The sequence below is a fragment of the Mobula hypostoma genome, unplaced genomic scaffold (assembly GCF_963921235.1).
Source record: "Mobula hypostoma unplaced genomic scaffold, sMobHyp1.1 scaffold_36, whole genome shotgun sequence".
Lineage (NCBI taxonomy): Eukaryota > Metazoa > Chordata > Chondrichthyes > Myliobatiformes > Myliobatidae > Mobula > Mobula hypostoma.
Window position 1 is genome coordinate 4,020,945 of NW_026948187.1, and position 17,126 is coordinate 4,038,070.

The following is a 17,126-nucleotide window of genomic DNA, read 5'->3' on the forward strand; positions in this document are numbered from 1 at the left end:
CTACAGCAATTTGGGTACATGTTGCAAACTCTCAGTGTGTGCACCAATACTTGTGTCTATACACTGACCCAGAGGAAATTCAGACAAGAGTTGACGGATGGAATGAAGTATGCGTTTACGTTAAATGGCCGTCTGTGTAGATAACGCCCACTCCAATAACAATTCAGCCCAGTTTTAGAATAAAACAGTTCAACAAATCACTAAACTTGGCAAATATGTCATAAATTCAAACAGTTATGTGCCTGGTCATCCTGAAATGATTAAATTCCAAACTATCGCAGAGATTTCACAATTATCCGAGAAAAGTTACCACAACATAAAAGCCAGGTGCTACAGGCTCCGGGACAATTTCACTCACCAGGTCATAAAACTGCTTAACTCACGCTGATTTGAGTGTTTTTCAATGTTACTTTGACTTTTCTGTTTATTATAACTTATTATAAATTACTAGGATTCAAAAGCTTCAAGATTAAAAAAAAATATTGTCATTCTAACCATACATCAGCTCTGCAGGGCAGAATGAGACACCGTTTCTTAGGGGCAGTGCAATCATAACATAACAAAAGCAACACTAAATAGTAAACATAACAGTAAATAGTAAAACACAATAGCCACATGTCAGGTAAAATCAGTTATAAGTGTCCAGTGCAAGTTAAAAGTGTCCAAAGCAGAGTCAGGTAGAGCAGCTATTTAGCAGTCTGACTGCCTGTGGGAGGAAGCTGTTTAGTAGCCTTGTGGTTTTAGTTTGATGCTACTGTAACGTTTGCCTAATGGCAGAAGAACAAACAGTTCATGGAGAAGGTGTGAGGGGTCTTCAATGATGTACCGTGTCTTCTGGAGGCATCGGCTCTGAAAAAGGTATTGGACAGAAGGTAGGGAGACCCCAATAACCTTCTCTGCTCCCCTAACCACCCTCTGCAAGGGTTTTTTTTGTCGACACACTGCAGCTGGAGTACCAGGTTGTGATGCTAAAGGTCAGCACACACTCAACTACGCCTCTGTAGAATGTAGTTAAGGTGTTCGTGGGGAGTGGTGCTTGTTTAAGCTTCCTCAGAAAGTGCAATCTCTGCTGGGACCGTTTCACAATCCCAGTGCTGTTCCTCGACCAGGTGAGATTGTCTGAGATCTGCACCCCAAGGAACTTGATGTTTTCCACTCGCTCCACTGTGGAGCCGCTGATGCTGAGGGGTGTGTGCTCAGGCTGAGGCCGTCTGAAATCGACGATCATCTCCTTGGTTTTGGTGACATTAAGCATCAGGTTGTTATCCCTGCACCAGCTCTCTAGGTGTTTGACCTCCTCCCTGTACATAGCTTCATCATTTTTGCTGACGGGCCCATCCATATTGCACATTGCACATTTAGATGAAGACGTATCCTAAAGATTTTTATTCCTCATGTATACGAAAGGTGTAAGGAATAAAGTCAATTCAATCACAAGGGGAGGAGTGACTTCCGGACTTATCGGGGTTCAGATGTTTCAAAATGTTCGTAGTCGGGTAAAAGAGCGTAAAGGAAAAACCTTTTCAACACAGGGAGAGTGTGATAATATCACAGCTGAGGAAAGATGGCTACTGCGGTGGGATTGCATGATAATAGACTGTGAGTGGAACTCAGCAGTAGGAAGCGAACAAACACTCGATTGAGAACATTCAGTACAGAGTTCTCATCACCAAAACGAAAACAACAGACAGAGACAATGTCACATCGGGAGATAGATGTTGCACAGGTAATTAGATTAACACGGCGTTTGTCACAGGCAACTTAAACTTCACTGATATTCATCGGCAATTCCTCTGTTTAAAAGGTTTAGATGTGACGGATTTTCTCAGTTGTGTACAGAAAGGAGAACTGGTACAAGTAGCGGGCAGACGGACTAGTGAACAGTCGATCCTGTGCTAATACTAAAAAGTGAAATGGTCAGGTAACTGATCTCTCCGCGTGTCAGCATTACAGAACGATAGAGCACAGCTATTCGACATACCTTACACTGGGATGTCAGCAGACAATATGGAATATACTTATTGATACTATTTGGTATGAACGTAGGAGTCGAATTAGGGAAGCGATTTGTTCCTTCAAATGCACAAGAGAAATGTGGAGATTGTTAATGGAGCACTAAATTGGGGTACAACATTGGCTTGTTTCATTGAGGCGGGCATCGGATGGCCCCGTAAATTAACTCTGGTTGATAAGAGATCTGGAACACCTCGTCAAGAAGAAGAAAGAAATATACATAAGGTTTTGGAAGAAAGGATTAGGCAGGGCTATTGAAAGGCATAATATAGCCAGGAGGGATTTAATAATGGACTTAGAAAAATTAAAAGGGGACACGAGAAGGCATGCGAAAGCTGCTTTAAAGTAGGTTAAAAACAGGATGATGTCGAGAGAGAGAGTGGGAGAGATAAGAGATAAAAGAGGAAACATGTATCTGAAAGGCAATCAGGCAGTGAAAGCCCTTTATGACACATTGCTTCGGTATTTACCAGTGAGTGAGACCTTGTTGAATATGAATACAGCGAAAAATAAGGCAGGTCGTCTGAGGCATTTAGACGCTTAGAATTACAAGCTGGAAAGTGGGAATACATGAAAATAAACAATTTCCCGGCGCTAGAAGGTATGCAATCCGGGTAATTAGAGAAAGTGAGGGAAGATATTGCCGCCCTTTTGGACATGGCATTTGCATCATCATTGGCCACAGAAGTAGTAAGGGAGGATTGGAGAATGGTAAATGTTACTTTTTTTTTGTTCAAGGAACATAATATGGATAGTCTTGAGAATTACAAACCAGTGAGTCCTCGGTCAATCTTGGGCAAGATATTGGAGAGTCTTCTTAGAGACGACATTTACGAAGAAACCTATTCTGCTTGGGGATAGTCAGCATGGTTTTGTATCCCTCATGCGCCAGAAAAAAAAAATCCATGAATAAGTGAAAAATAGAGCAGATGAAGCAGAAGAGTCGAAGTGAGGTATATTAATTTTGTGAGGTACAGTATTAGACTGGGTTTCCTATGGTGCACACTTTCAGAAAGTCACGTGGCCTGGGATCTGGTGAAACCCGGCTGCATAGATTCAGAACTGGATAAACAAGGGAAGGCCGATGGGATAGTGGATCGAGTGTATTCGGCCTGGAGGACAGTGGCTAGTGATGTTCCTCAAGGAAGGTATAATCTTTAGTACACTTTAGAACGACATCTCGGCTCTGCTATTATAGTGTCCTGAGAGACAAACTTTAATTTGACCACCCTGCAGGACTTGGGTCATTTACTGAGTTAGGGCTGATTTTGAAAGCAAAATACTGAAATTGGACTGAAACTGCGCGCTATCCAAACTGAAATCACGTTTACTTATTACAGTGCAGATATTACGCTTCCTTCAAAACAATTTTTTTCCAGTGGAATCCTACAATTCAAGCTCAGCATCTGAAAATATTCAGCGGCATCCTTTGTTGGTTTCTAAATGAAACAGCTTCCCAGAAAGGGAATTTCAAATACCCAATTCAAACACATGGATTTGTCTCATGTCAATTTACCTTTGAACAGCGGGTTTATCGTAACCGGAATAGACACACTCATATCTTGATCACTTTCACCTTGATTTCACATGGCAAGTGCGGAATCCGTGTCTCCCTCTGAAATCAGTGCCAAAGCAAACAAACACAAGAACGCAATCGAAATACGTAGGGAGGCAGACAAGAAATCTAAGCTCCAACGTTTCTTCCTTTAAAACAGTGGCTAGTAACTGGCGTATATAGAATAAATAGTTAAATCCCAGAGTGAATATAAAATATTTCAAAGAGCAAAGGGATTCCAGCTGTGGATGATTGCGGTCCCCACACATTGAGACTTTATACAATTTCGGAAAAAGAAGCAGTCTCTCATATTCACATGTTCCTGCAAATTTATTTCAGACAATGAAGCAGACATTTGCAGGTTGTGAGATCCTATTGTGAATGAAAAGATTAACTCAAACATCCTTTCAATACAATGTTAACAATCACACGACTGCCTTCCGTTCACTCACGCATGCATTACCTGTTTCTCTTTCAACTCAACTAACGAATGTACAGTCCTTGTGCAATATTTTACATTTTCAATGCATTCACAGTTTAAACTATTGCAGAAATGTTAAGTGTTGAACAGTAAAGAAGTTATCTATAAATATAATCATACAACATTGAAGGAATCCTATCGAGTCTAAAGCAAAGGGAAGCTGAAAGTTATATATCGTCCGCAAATTATTCCTCAACATTTTTTAAAGGTGACGTCACGACGTCACGAAATCTCCAACGATTTAAACGTTTTCTCACCTCTAATCACTGACCAAAGAATGGATTGAGATTGAATGAACAATTGTTTCTGTATCATCAGGTTCAATAATCCCCATCACCACCGTTTAAGTAACAGATCTGTGCACTGCGCTGGCGCCTTTGCCACCCCCACCCCCAACTCTGAACCATGGTCTTTACTGCTTTAATAATGAGGTGAAGGTATATTCCTTTAGTGTGTTACCTCCCTTATAATCGGAAGGAGAAGCTTAGGATGACTCGTTTGCTTGCATCTTCTGATTCAGCTCTATTTCTATCTTTAATATCTCTTTTTCTTCCTTTTCGGAGTTCTTTTGAGGGCTGTGGCCCGGAGTTACACTATATAGAAACAATTAAACCTATGAAAGGGAGGATAAGATAGACGCAGCAAATTAGTTTCCACTGCTAGATGAAACCAGAACTGGGAGACATAGCCTCAAGATAGGCAATGTAAATTTTGGACGGAGATGAGGAGGAAATGCTTTTCCCAGAGAGCGGTGATGTGATTCTGCAGGAATCTCTGCCTAATGAAGCACTGCAGCCTACCCCTGAAAATATATTTAAGAGAAGGTCGGATAGATTTTTGCAAAGTAACGGAATTAAGGAGAAAAAAAAAACACGTAGTTGGAGATGAATCCATGGTCAGATTGGCCATGACTTTATTAAATGGCGGAGCAGGCATGCAGACGCTTAGAATTACGAGCTGGAAGCTGGGAATACATGAATATAAACCATTTCCCGGTGCTGGAAGGTTTGCAATCCAGGTCATTAGAGAAAGCGAGGGAAGATATTGCAGCGCTTTTGGACATGACATTTGCATCATCACTGGCCACAGAAGTAGTACAGGAGGATTGGAGAATTGCAGATGTTCTTTCTTTAACCCAGAAATGCAATAGGGAGAGTCCTGAGAATTACAGGCCAATGAGCCATCTGTCAGTTGTGGGCAAGTTATTGGAAAGGATTCATAGGGACGGAATTTACGGAGAAACGTATTTTGGTTGGGAATGGTCAGCATGGTTTTGTGTCCCTTATGACCCAAAATGAATTCCATGAAAAAGTGAAAAATAGGGTAGATGAAGCAGAAGAGTCGATGTGGGGTATATTAATTTTGTAATGTATTAGACTGGGTTTCCCATGGTGCACACTTTCAGAATGTCAGGTGGCCTGGGATCTAGTGAAACCCGGCAGCATAGATTCAGAACTGGCTAAACAAGGAAAGCTGATGAGGTAGTGGATGGAGTGTACTCTGCCTGGAGGACAGTGGCCAGTGATGTTCCACAAGGAAGGTATAATCTTTAGTACACTTTACAACTATATCTAGACTCTGCCGTTATAGCGTTCTGAGAGACAGTCTTTAATATGACCATCCTGCAGGATTTGGATCATTTACTGAGTTAGGGCTGATTTTGAAAGCAAACTACGGAATTTGGACTGACACTACTCGCTATCTAAATTGAAATCACGTTGACTTATTACAGGGCAAATGCTACGATTACGTCAAACCATTTTTCTTCCAGTGGATCCCTGCAACTCAAGATCAGCATTTCAAAATATTCTGCAGCATCCTTTGTTGCTTTCCAAATGAACCAGCCTCCCAGAAAGCGAATTTCAAATTCCCAATTCAAGTACACACGAATTTGTCTCATGTCAATTTACCTTTGAACAGCGGGTTTATCGTACCCGGAATAGACACACTCATATGTCGACCCATTTAACCTTGATTTCACATGGCCAGTGTGGAATCCGTGTCTCCCTCTGAAATCAATACCACAGCAAACAAACACAAGAACGCAATCGAAATACACAGGTAAGTAGAACAAAATCTAGGTCCAACGTTTCTTCCTTCAAAACTGTCACTAGTAACTGGCGTATATAGAACATACAGTTCATTCCCAGAGTGAAAATCCGTATCAAGTATTCCAAAGAAGAAAGGGAAACCAGATGTGGGTGATTCTGGCCCTCATGCACTAAGACTTTATACAACGTCGGAAAAAGAAGCAGTCTCTGATATACACATGTTCCTGCAAATTTATTTCAACCAATGAAGCAGACATTTGAAGACAGAGAGATCCCCTTGTGAATGAAAAGATTAATTCAAACACCCTGCTAAAAATCACAGGACTGCCTTCCCTTCATTCTCGCACGCATTACCTCTGTTTCTCTTTCAACTGAACACTGATGTCCAGTCCTCGTGCAATATTTTACATTCTCAATGGATACACACTTTAAACTATCGCAGAAATTTTAAGTGTCGAACAGTCAACAAATAATCTATAATTAGAATGATACAACACTTCAGAAATCCTTTCGAGTCTAAAGCAAAGGGACGCTAAAAGTTTTGTATCGTCCGCAAATTATCCTTCAACATTTCTAAAAGATGACGTCACGACGTCACAATATCTCCAACGACTGAAGCATTTTCTCACTTCCAATCAGTGACCAAAAATTGGATTGAGATTAAATGAACGATTTGTTGTATATTATCAGGTTTAATAATCCCCATCACCACCGTTAGAGTAACAGATTTGTACACTGTACTGGCGTCTTTGCTGCACACCCCACCGTCTTTACCGCCTTAATAATAGAGTGAAGGTATATTCCTTTAGTGTGTTCCCTCCCTTATTTAAGGGAATTCCTCTTTTATGTTACTGCTAAGGTTAATAAAATGGCTTCTTTGTTATGTTAACTGCTGATAAAGTGTTTCTCTCTCGCAGCTTTTTGGATTATAGTTACTGATAAGAGAATTGTATTCATTTACTAACCAATTAGGATAGATATTATTCTTTCTTGTATGTCAGTAAGCTATTGTTTTCGCGGGCTTTAGAAGAGAAGGCAAATGGGGTTAGAGGAGACGGGATGCTGTATGCTGGGCGACGGGACGGACACCGAGCGGGAGTCCGAGGCCCAGGGCTTTTCGGGAGGAGAACCGAAGAAGAAGAACGTGCTGCACACGAAATGGTCGACGACCGTGGTCGGTACCGAGCGGCGAGTCGGGGATGTCGGAGGAGATCGCATGGTGGAAAGAAGTCCCCGTTAACTGAGCTCCAACGGTTGTGCACGAAGTGGTTGAACTTTGATTAAGTTTGGGGCCTTTTACTTTTTCCTTTATATTGTATCTCTATTAATTACATAGTTCCAGCAAGATTTATAATGTGTAATCATTTAATCGCATATGGTGTACTGTCTGTTATTTGGCGTGGTGCGGTACATCACCCAGCATCCACACAAACTGATCAGTAGGAAGCGAACAAACACTCGATTGAGAACATTCAGTACAGAGTTCTCATCACCAAAACGAAAACAACAGACAGAGACAATGTCACATCGGGAGATAAATGTTGCACAGGTAATTAGATTAACACGGCGTTTGTCACAGGCAACTTAAACTTCACTGATATTCATCGGCAATTCCTCTGTTTAAAAGGTTTAGATGTGACGGATTTTCTCAGTTGTGTACAGAAAGGAGAACTGGTACAAGTAGCGGGCAGACGGACTAGTGAACAGTCGATCCTGTGCTAATACTAAAAAGTGAAATAGTCAGGTAACTGATCTCTCCGCGTGTCAGCATTACAGAACGATAGAGCACAGCTATTCGACATACCTTACACTGGGATGTCAGCAGACAATATGGAATATACTTATTGATACTATTTGGTATGAACGTAGGAGTCGAATTAGGGAAGCGATTTGTTCCTTCAAATGCACAAGAGAAATGTGGAGATTGTTAATGGAGCACTAAATTGGGGTACAACATTGGCTTGTTTCACTGAGGCGGGCATCGGATGGCCCCGTAAATTAACTCTGGTTGATAAGAGATCTGGAACACCTCGTCAAGAAGAAGAAAGAAATATACATAAGGTTTTGGAAGAAAGGATCAGGCAGGGCTATGGAAAGGCATAATATAGCCAGGAGGGATTTAATAATGGACTTAGAAAAATTAAAAGGGGACACGAGAAGGCATGCGAAAGCTGCTTTAAAGTAGGTTAAAAACGGGATGATGTCGAGACAGTGAGTGGGAGAGATAAGAGATAAAAGAGGAAACATGTATCTGAAATGCAATCAGGCAGTGAAAGCCCTTTATGACACATTGCTTCGGTATTTACCAGTGAGTGAGACCTTGTTGAATATGAATACAGCGAAAAATAAGGCAGGTCATCTGAGGCATTTAGACGCTTAGAATTACAAGCTGAAAAGTGGGAATACATGAAAATAAACAATTTCCCGGCGCTAGAAGGTATGCAATCCGGGTAATTAGAGAAAGTGAGGGAAGATATTGCCGCCCTTTTGGACATGGCATTTGCATCATCATTGGCCACAGAAGTAGTAAGGGAGGATTGGAGAATGGTAAATGTTACTTTTTTTTTGTTCAAGGAACATAATATGGATAGTCTTGAGAATTACAAACCAGTGAGTCCTCGGTCAATCTTGGGCAAGATATTGGAGAGTCTTCTTAGAGACGACATTTACGAAGAAACCTATTCTGCTTGGGGATAGTCAGCATGGTTTTGTATCCCTCATGCGCCAGAAAAAAAAAAATCCATGAATAAGTGAAAAATAGAGCAGATGAAGCAGAAGAGTCGAAGTGAGGTATATTAATTTTGTGAGGTAAAGTATTAGACTGGGTTTCCTATGGTGCACACTTTCAGAAAGTCATGTGGCCTGGGATCTGGTGAAACCCGGCTGCATAGATTCAGAACTGGCTAAACAAGGGAAGGCCGATGGGATAGTGGATCGAGTGTATTCGGCCTGGAGGACAGTGGCTAGTGATGTTCCTCAAGGAAGGTATAATCTTTAGTACACTTTAGAACGACATCTCGGCTCTGCTATTATAGTGTCCTGAGAGACAAACTTTAATTTGACCACCCTGCAGGACTTGGGTCATTTACTGAGTTAGGGCTGATTTTGAAAGCAAAATACTGAAATTGGACTGAAACTGCGCGCTATCCAAACTGAAATCACGTTTACTTATTACAGTGCAGATACTACGCTTCCTTCAAAACAATTTTTTCCAGTGGAATCCTACAATTCAAGCTCAGCATCTGAAAATATTCAGCGGCATCCTTTGTTGGTTTCTAAATGAAACAGCTTCCCAGAAAGGGAATTTCAAATACCCAATTCAAACACATGGATTTGTCTCATGTCAATTTACCTTTGAACAGCGGGTTTATCGTAACCGGAATAGACACACTCATATCTTGATCACTTTCACCTTGATTTCACATGGCAAGTGCGGAATCCGTGTCTCCCTCTGAAATCAGTGCCAAAGCAAACAAACACAAGAACGCAATCGAAATACGTAGGGAGGCAGACGAGAAATCTAAGCTCCAACGTTTCTTCCTTTAAAACAGTGGCTAGTAACTGGCGTATATAGAATAAATAGTTAAATCCCAGAGTGAATATAAAATATTTCAAAGAGCAAAGGGATTCCAGCTGTGGATGATTGCGGTCCCCACACATTGAGACTTTATACAATTTCGGAAAAAGAAGCAGTCTCTCATATTCACATGTTCCTGCAAATTTATTTCAGACAATGAAGCAGACATTTGCAGGCTGTGAGATCCTATTGTGAATGAAAAGATTAACTCAAACATCATTTCAATACAATGTTAACAATCACACGACTGCCTTCCGTTCACTCACGCATGCATTACCTGTTTCTCTTTCAACTCAACTAACGAATGTACAGTCCTTGTGCAATATTTTACATTTTCAATGCATTCACACTTGAAACTATTGCAGAAATGTTAAGTGTTGAACAGTAAAGAAGTAATCTATAATTATAATCATACAACATTGAAGAAATCCTATCGAGTCTAAAGCAAAGGGAAGCTGAAAGTTATATATCGTCCGCAAATTATTCCTCAACATTTTTTAAAGGTGACGTCACGACGTCACAAAATCTCCAACGATTTAAACGTTTTCTCACCTCTAATCACTGACCAAAGAATGGATTGAGATTGAATGAACAATTGTTTCTGTATCATCAGGTTCAATAATCCCCATCACCACCGTTTAAGTAACAGATCTGTGCACTGCGCTGGCGCCTTTGCCACCCCCACCCCCAACTCTGAACCATGGTCTTTACTGCTTTAATAATGGGGTGAAGGTATATTCCTTTAGTGTGTTACCTCCCTTATAATCGGAAGGAGAAGCTTAGGATGACTCGTTTGCTTGCATCTTCTGATTCAGCTCTATTTCTATCTTTAATATCTCTTTTTCTTCCTTTTCGGAGTTCTTTTGAGGGCTGTGGCCTGGAGTTACACTATATAGAAACAATTAAACCTATGAAAGGGAGGATAAGATAGACGCAGCAAATTAGTTTCCACTGCTAGATGAAACCAGAACTGGGAGACATAGCCTCAAGATAGGCAATGTAAATTTTGGACGGAGATGAGGAGGAAATGCTTTTCCCAGAGAGCGGTGATGTGATTCCGTAGGAATCTCTGCCCAATGAAGCACTGCAGCCTACCCCAGAAAATATATTTAAGAGAAGGTCGGATAGATTTTTGCAAAGTAACGGAATTAAGGAGAAAAATAAAACACGTAGTTGGAGATGAATCCATGGTCAGATTGGCCATGACTTTATTAAATGGCGGAGCAGGCATGCAGACGCTTAGAATTACGAGCTGGAAGCTGGGAATACATGAATATAAACCATTTCCCGGTGCTGGAAGGTTTGCAATCCAGGTCATTAGAGAAAGCGAGGGAAGATATTGCAGCGCTTTTGGACATGACATTTGCATCATCACTGGCCACAGAAGTAGTACAGGAGGATTGGAGAATTGCAGATGTTCTTTCTTTAACCCAGAAATGCAATAGGGAGAGTCCTGAGAATTACAGGCCAATGAGCCATCTGTCAGTTGTGGGCAAGTTATTGGAAAGGATTCATAGGGACGGAATTTACGGAGAAACGTATTTTAGTTGGGAATGGTCAGCATGGTTTTGTGTCCCTTATGACCCAAAATGAATTCCATGAAAAAGTGAAAAATAGTGTAGATGAAGCAGAAGAGTCGATGTGGGGTATATTAATTTTGTAGTGTATTAGACTGGGTTTCCCATGGTGCACACTTTCAGAATGTCAGGTGGCCTGGGATCTAGTGAAACCCGGCAGCATAGATTCAGAACTGGCTAAACAAGGAAAGCTGATGAGGTAGTGGATGGAGTGTACTCTGCCTGGAGGACAGTGGCCAGTGATGTTCCACAAGGAAGGTATAATCTTTAGTACACTTTACAACTATATCTAGACTCTGCCGTTATAGTGTTCTGAGAGACAGTCTTTAATATGACCATCCTGCAGGATTTGGATCATTTACTGAGTTAGGGCTGATTTTGAAAGCAAACTACGGAATTTGGACTGAAACTACTCGCTATCTAAACTGAAATCACGTTGACTTATTACAGGGCAAATGCTACGATTACGTCAAACCATTTTTCTTCCAGTGGATCCCTGCAACTCAAGATCAGCATTTCAAAATATTCTGCAGCATCCTTTGTTGCTTTCCAAATGAACCAGCCTCCCAGAAAGCGAATTTCAAATTCCCAATTCAAGTACACACGAATTTGACTCATGTCAATTTACCTTTGAACAGCGGGTTTATCGTACCCGGAATAGACACACTCATATGTCGACCCATTTAACCTTGATTTCACATGGCCAGTGTGGAATCCGTGTCTCCCTCTGAAATCAATACCACAGCAAACAAAGACAAGAACGCAATCGAAATACACAGGTAAGTAGAACAAAATCTAGGTCCAACGTTTCTTCCTTCAAAACTGTCACAAGTAACTGGCGTATATAGAATATACAGTTCATTCCCAGAGTGAAAATCCGTATCAAGTATTCCAAAGAAGAAAGGGAAACCAGATGTGGGTGATTCTGGCCCTCATACACTAAGACTTTATACAACGTCGGAAAAAGAAGCAGTCTCTGATATTCACATGTTCCTGCAAATTTATTTCAACCAATGAAGCAGACATTTGAAGACAGAGAGATCCCCTTGTGAATGAAAAGATTAATTCAAACACCCTGCTAAAAATCACAGGACTGCCTTCCCGTCATTCTCGCACGCATTACCTCTGTTTCTCTTTCAACTGAACTCTGATGTCCAGTCCTCGTGCAATATTTTACATTCTCAATGGATACACACTTTAAACTATCGCAGAAATTTTAAGTGTCCAACAGTCAACAAATAATTAGAATCATACAACACTTCAGAAATCCTTTCGAGTCTAAAGCAAAGGGACGCTAAAAGTTTTTTATCGTCCGCAAATTATCCTTCAACATTTCTAAAAGATGACGTCACGACGTCACAATATCTCCAACGACTGAAGCATTTTCTCACTTCCAATCAGTGACCAAAAATTGGATTGAGATTAAATGAACGATTTGTTGTATGTTATCAGGTTTAATAATACCCATCACCACCGTTAGAGTAACAGATTTGTACACTGTACTGGCGTCTTTGCTGCACACCCCACCGTCTTTACCGCCTTAATAATAGAGTGAAGGTATATTCCTTTAGTGTGTTCCCTCCCTTATTTAAGGGAATTCCTCTTTTATGTTACTGCTAAGGTTAATAAAATGGCTTCTTTGTTATGTTAACTGCTGATAAAGTCTTTCTCTCTCGCAGCTTTTTGGATTATAGTTACTGATAAGAGAATTGTATTCATTTACTAACCAATTAGGATAGATATTATTCTTTCTTGTATGTCAGTAAGCTATTGTTTTCGCGGGCTTTAGAAGAGAAGGCAAATGGGGTTAGAGGAGACGGGATGCTGTATGCTGGGCGACGGGACGGACACCGAGCGGGAGTCCGAGGCCCAGGGCTTTTCGGGAGGAGAACCGAAGAAGAAGAACGTGCTGCACACGAAATGGTCGACGACCGTGGTCGGTACCGAGCGGCGAGTCGGGGATGTCGGAGGAGATCGCATGGTGGAAAGAAGTCCCCGTTAACTGAGCTCCAACGGTTGTGCACGAAGTGGTTGAACTTTGATTAAGTTTGGGGCCTTTTACTTTTTCCTTTATATTGTATCTCTATTAATTACATAGTTCCAGCAAGATTTATAATGTGTAATCATTTAATCGCATATGGTGTACTGTCTGTTATCTGGCGTGGTGCGGTACATCACCCAGCATCGACACAAACTGATTGCCCGGTCTGGCGGGGCCGAAGGCTGCTCCCCCGAGACGAAAGCGAGCTGAGCGAGTCTGAGCATTACCAGGGGACCACATTGTGTGTTATTCGCCCGGGATATGGATTTTTGAGGGAAGCAGTGTGATCGCCCTCTTTAAATTATGCATGCTGCGGGGCGGAAGGCTGGTCTGCCTCTGTCGGATTGCTGGCTATTACTGCAGTCGTGTTGGGTGGGGTGGCTGTTGGTGCCCCGGACGTCTCTGTTCGAGTTCAGACTAGGGCTGACGAGTTGGTGGTGGGACTGCCAGTGTGTACTGGAGCCCAGAGTGAGGCGAGGCCATCGGCTGTCCATACTGTTAGGAGAAAGAGGAAAGAGAGGTCTGATTCAGAGGTAGTGTCTGCGAATATATGTTCCAGCAATCCCAGGTTCTGCCTAGATTTTGGATAATGTCCACCAGCAAAGGGGTGGAGGTGTACGAGACGTGGGCGGAGCGGATCTCTAAGTTGTTAGATGAGTGGCAGTGCTCGGTTGAGGGACAGCAACAGAGATTCGTTGAAAGTTTGAGTAGGCAGGCTGATGAAGATGTTAGAATTGTCAGTGTCAATTCCCCCGCAGTGACAGCTGCCAGTTAACTGAAAGCTGGGAAAAAGGAAAAAGCTTTCAGTGTATCTTCTCTGGCTGGGGGTGGGAGGATGGGGTGGGAGGTTAAATTGTTTGCAGTACCAGGGGTATCATTTCAAGGGATCAGCCCTTCCCTCAGTTGTTCAGCTGATCAGAGAGGTGTCGGGATACTTAGTGGAGGCCCAGTGGGGGAACGGCTTGGCGTCTCTGGGGGATTACATTCCCAGTGTTACGAACCCCGTAACTGGGTTGCCAAACCAGCAGAAATGGATCACTCAGTTGCAGTCTGGATTACTGGAACTAAGCAAGTTTTATTAAAGAAACAAGCAACACAGTAATCGAAAGGATAATAAATGCAACAGTTCAGCGATGATAAACACACATGTGCACAGAATTAAGATAACAGCATCAATCAAGCTCTATCGTTGTCTAGGGGTAAATGACCAAATTTCAAAGTGACTGAAAGTTCAGTCCAGTTTAGTAGTTCAGTTCGCAGTAATCGTTGCCATGGCGATGGACAACGTGGGGGAAGAGAGAGAGAGAACAGGAACAACTGATCATTCAGACACGGCTTCACTCACAGACCGGCGAGATGGCTCACAAGCAGCTTTTGGGCGGGTCCTTGGTGATGTCACCTGAGGTCACCGACTGTGACCCCTCCTCCAGATGCGGTCGATCCTCTGCAGTGAACCCGGCACCCAGGCAAGGGCGACAACACACCGGGTTCCCGCTGATCGTACCTTTCCACCCTGGCCGTTGTCTGATACTTACCACCGACTCGTGAGATGCGTACCGCTTCCAGGGTCTCGTTACCTCGGGTGGCGTGTGTCCTGCCTTAGCGAACCGGTCCCCTTTTATCCCGCTGCTGGGGTGTCGCCTGTCCATCACTTCAAACAGTTCAGGGTTAAAGGGGGAGCCGCTCCAGACAGCTCTCTCTCCCCCGTCCCTTCATTACACATCTCCAGACGCTGCTCCATTGTTCCTTATCTCTCCTTCCCCTGAGGGCAGGTGGCAGACCACTTGGTGATGTCACTGATGCTAACCCAGGCCAGCAAACATCTTAATTTTTATGTGTATTCTCGTCACACCAGCAATGTACCAAGGAACTTCCTAAAGGAAAAGACCCTATTCCTGAAGGCTTAGAGGGACCACGCCGTCGAATGTCGTTACGGATAGCCATCCTCGACACCGGGCCCAGGTCAAGTTGTTGTACGGTTCGTTTTACAACCGGTTTCCGAAGCATTTACCCTTGACAGCATTAAGGGCACTGGAGATTTGAGGTACCAGTGCCAGTGGCTATCCAGGAGACTATTATTGTTCAGTGAAACTGGAGTTCATGGGGGCATTGTCTGTGCACCCAGTGTTTCGAGCTGCTAGTGAGGACGTGTGTAGCAGCCTTGGGCTGGTACCGAATTTAAACGAGAGCCCATTGTGGTACGGCCTGCGGAAAGTACCTGAGGGTGAGACCCTCTTTATAGACGCTCCGAAATGCCATAAGGGAGGGGAGTTGACCGCTGAAGACACCTCGGTGAGGTAGAGATCGAGGTGACTGGCCCCTGCAGCGGTCAAAGACGTAGGCAGCATGTGTGGATTATAGGACTCTGAACAGGCGCACTGCCATTGACCAGTATACGGTCCTGAGGGCCGAAGACGCGATGGTCTGTCTGAGTGGTGTGACGTGGTTTAATGTGCTGGATCTGAGGAGCGGATGTTGCTAGATCCCGATGAGTGAGGCCGACAAGGAGAAGACGGCCGTTATAGTCCCCTAGGATTCTTCCGTTCCGAAAAGATGGCACAGGGCATATCTGGAGTCCCTGCATCCTTCCTGCAGGGCATGGGGAAGACCATGGGAGATGTGGAGGTGTTTGGAGTTTTGTTTTATTTGGATGATCTCCTAGCATTGCGATTCGCCTTGAAAGACTATGAAGCGAGACGAGTGAGGGATCCCGGGCGACTAAGGATGAATGAAGTAAAACTTTCTTTGGACCAGTGCCAGGTCTGGAGAAGGACGCAGATTCTGAGTGAGGAGATTTGCACCGCTGAACTGAACGCTCAGAAATTCAGACTGGAGACTGAGTGCTGCAAGTTTGGGACAACCATTGAAGAATTGGAGTCCACACTCATCAAAGTGGAGACGGGGAAACGATATTCCGAGCCGAAACTGCGGTCATTGCTGATGAATTAATCCAAAGAGACGCTGCAATGATCAACCTTCGAAAGGATCAGCGGAAACTCAAGAAATCGACCCAGAACAGATTGGAAGAAGCTGGTGGTGTAATTGCATTCCAGATGGAGATGAAGACGAAGCGTGAGCACGAACTGCTGCGACTGCGGCTGGAGGCTGAGGAGTCAAAGAGGAAGCTGACGTCTCGATTGCCGGAGGCTGAAGAGGCTGCAGGGGCAGCCCAGGCTAAGTGCTTCCGTTTGGAGAGCATCAAACAGCAGTTACCAATCGAGGAAATGGGGAAGAATACGGATTCGAAGGATGATGTGATGGATGTCTGGTACATGCTGCCTTTCGCTAACATCCCCTTGTTGGATGAAGAGATTTTTGGCCCTTCTCCCACTGAGTAAGGGGTAGTGAGGAGGGTTATCTGTGGGCAGTGGGTTATAGCAGGACCCTGAAGGAAAAGAAACTGGACCCTGGACATGGGACAGGGGTCTCCGAGTTGCGGTGGGAGCATGAGTGAGAGATTGACAGAGGATTTGGCAAGCAGACCCGCGGTATCTCCAGTGGTGTCCGAGCCTAGAGGGTTTAGGTGAGGGTGTACGGAGGTCTCGGAGGATTAGGAAACTCCCAGATAGGTTGGCCTATGTAGCGCCTGAGGAATAGGGCGTAAGGTATTTTGTTTGGGGAGCAATGTCATTGTTTGTACATGACTGGGTTTTTGTGTCTGCAGGAAGGTTTGGCGAGTTCTTTAGAAGTCATGAGGACATTCTAAATTTGGTGGGGGGAGAGTGCAAGGGTTTCTTTTACGTTACTGCTAAGGTGAATAAAATGGCTTCTCTGTACTGTTAACTGCTGAGACAGTGGTTCTCTATAGCAGTATGTTTGGATTATAATTAG

The 17,126-nt window shown here is 43.3% G+C and overlaps 1 protein-coding gene across 1 annotated transcript in view; it reads left to right on the top strand.

Annotated features, from left to right (window-relative positions):
* The window catches only part of LOC134341659 (gastrula zinc finger protein xLCGF3.1-like), a 501,443-nt gene that overhangs the window by 342,059 nt on the left and 142,258 nt on the right, over positions 1 to 17,126 (top strand). The gene's annotated exons all lie outside the window — the stretch shown is intronic.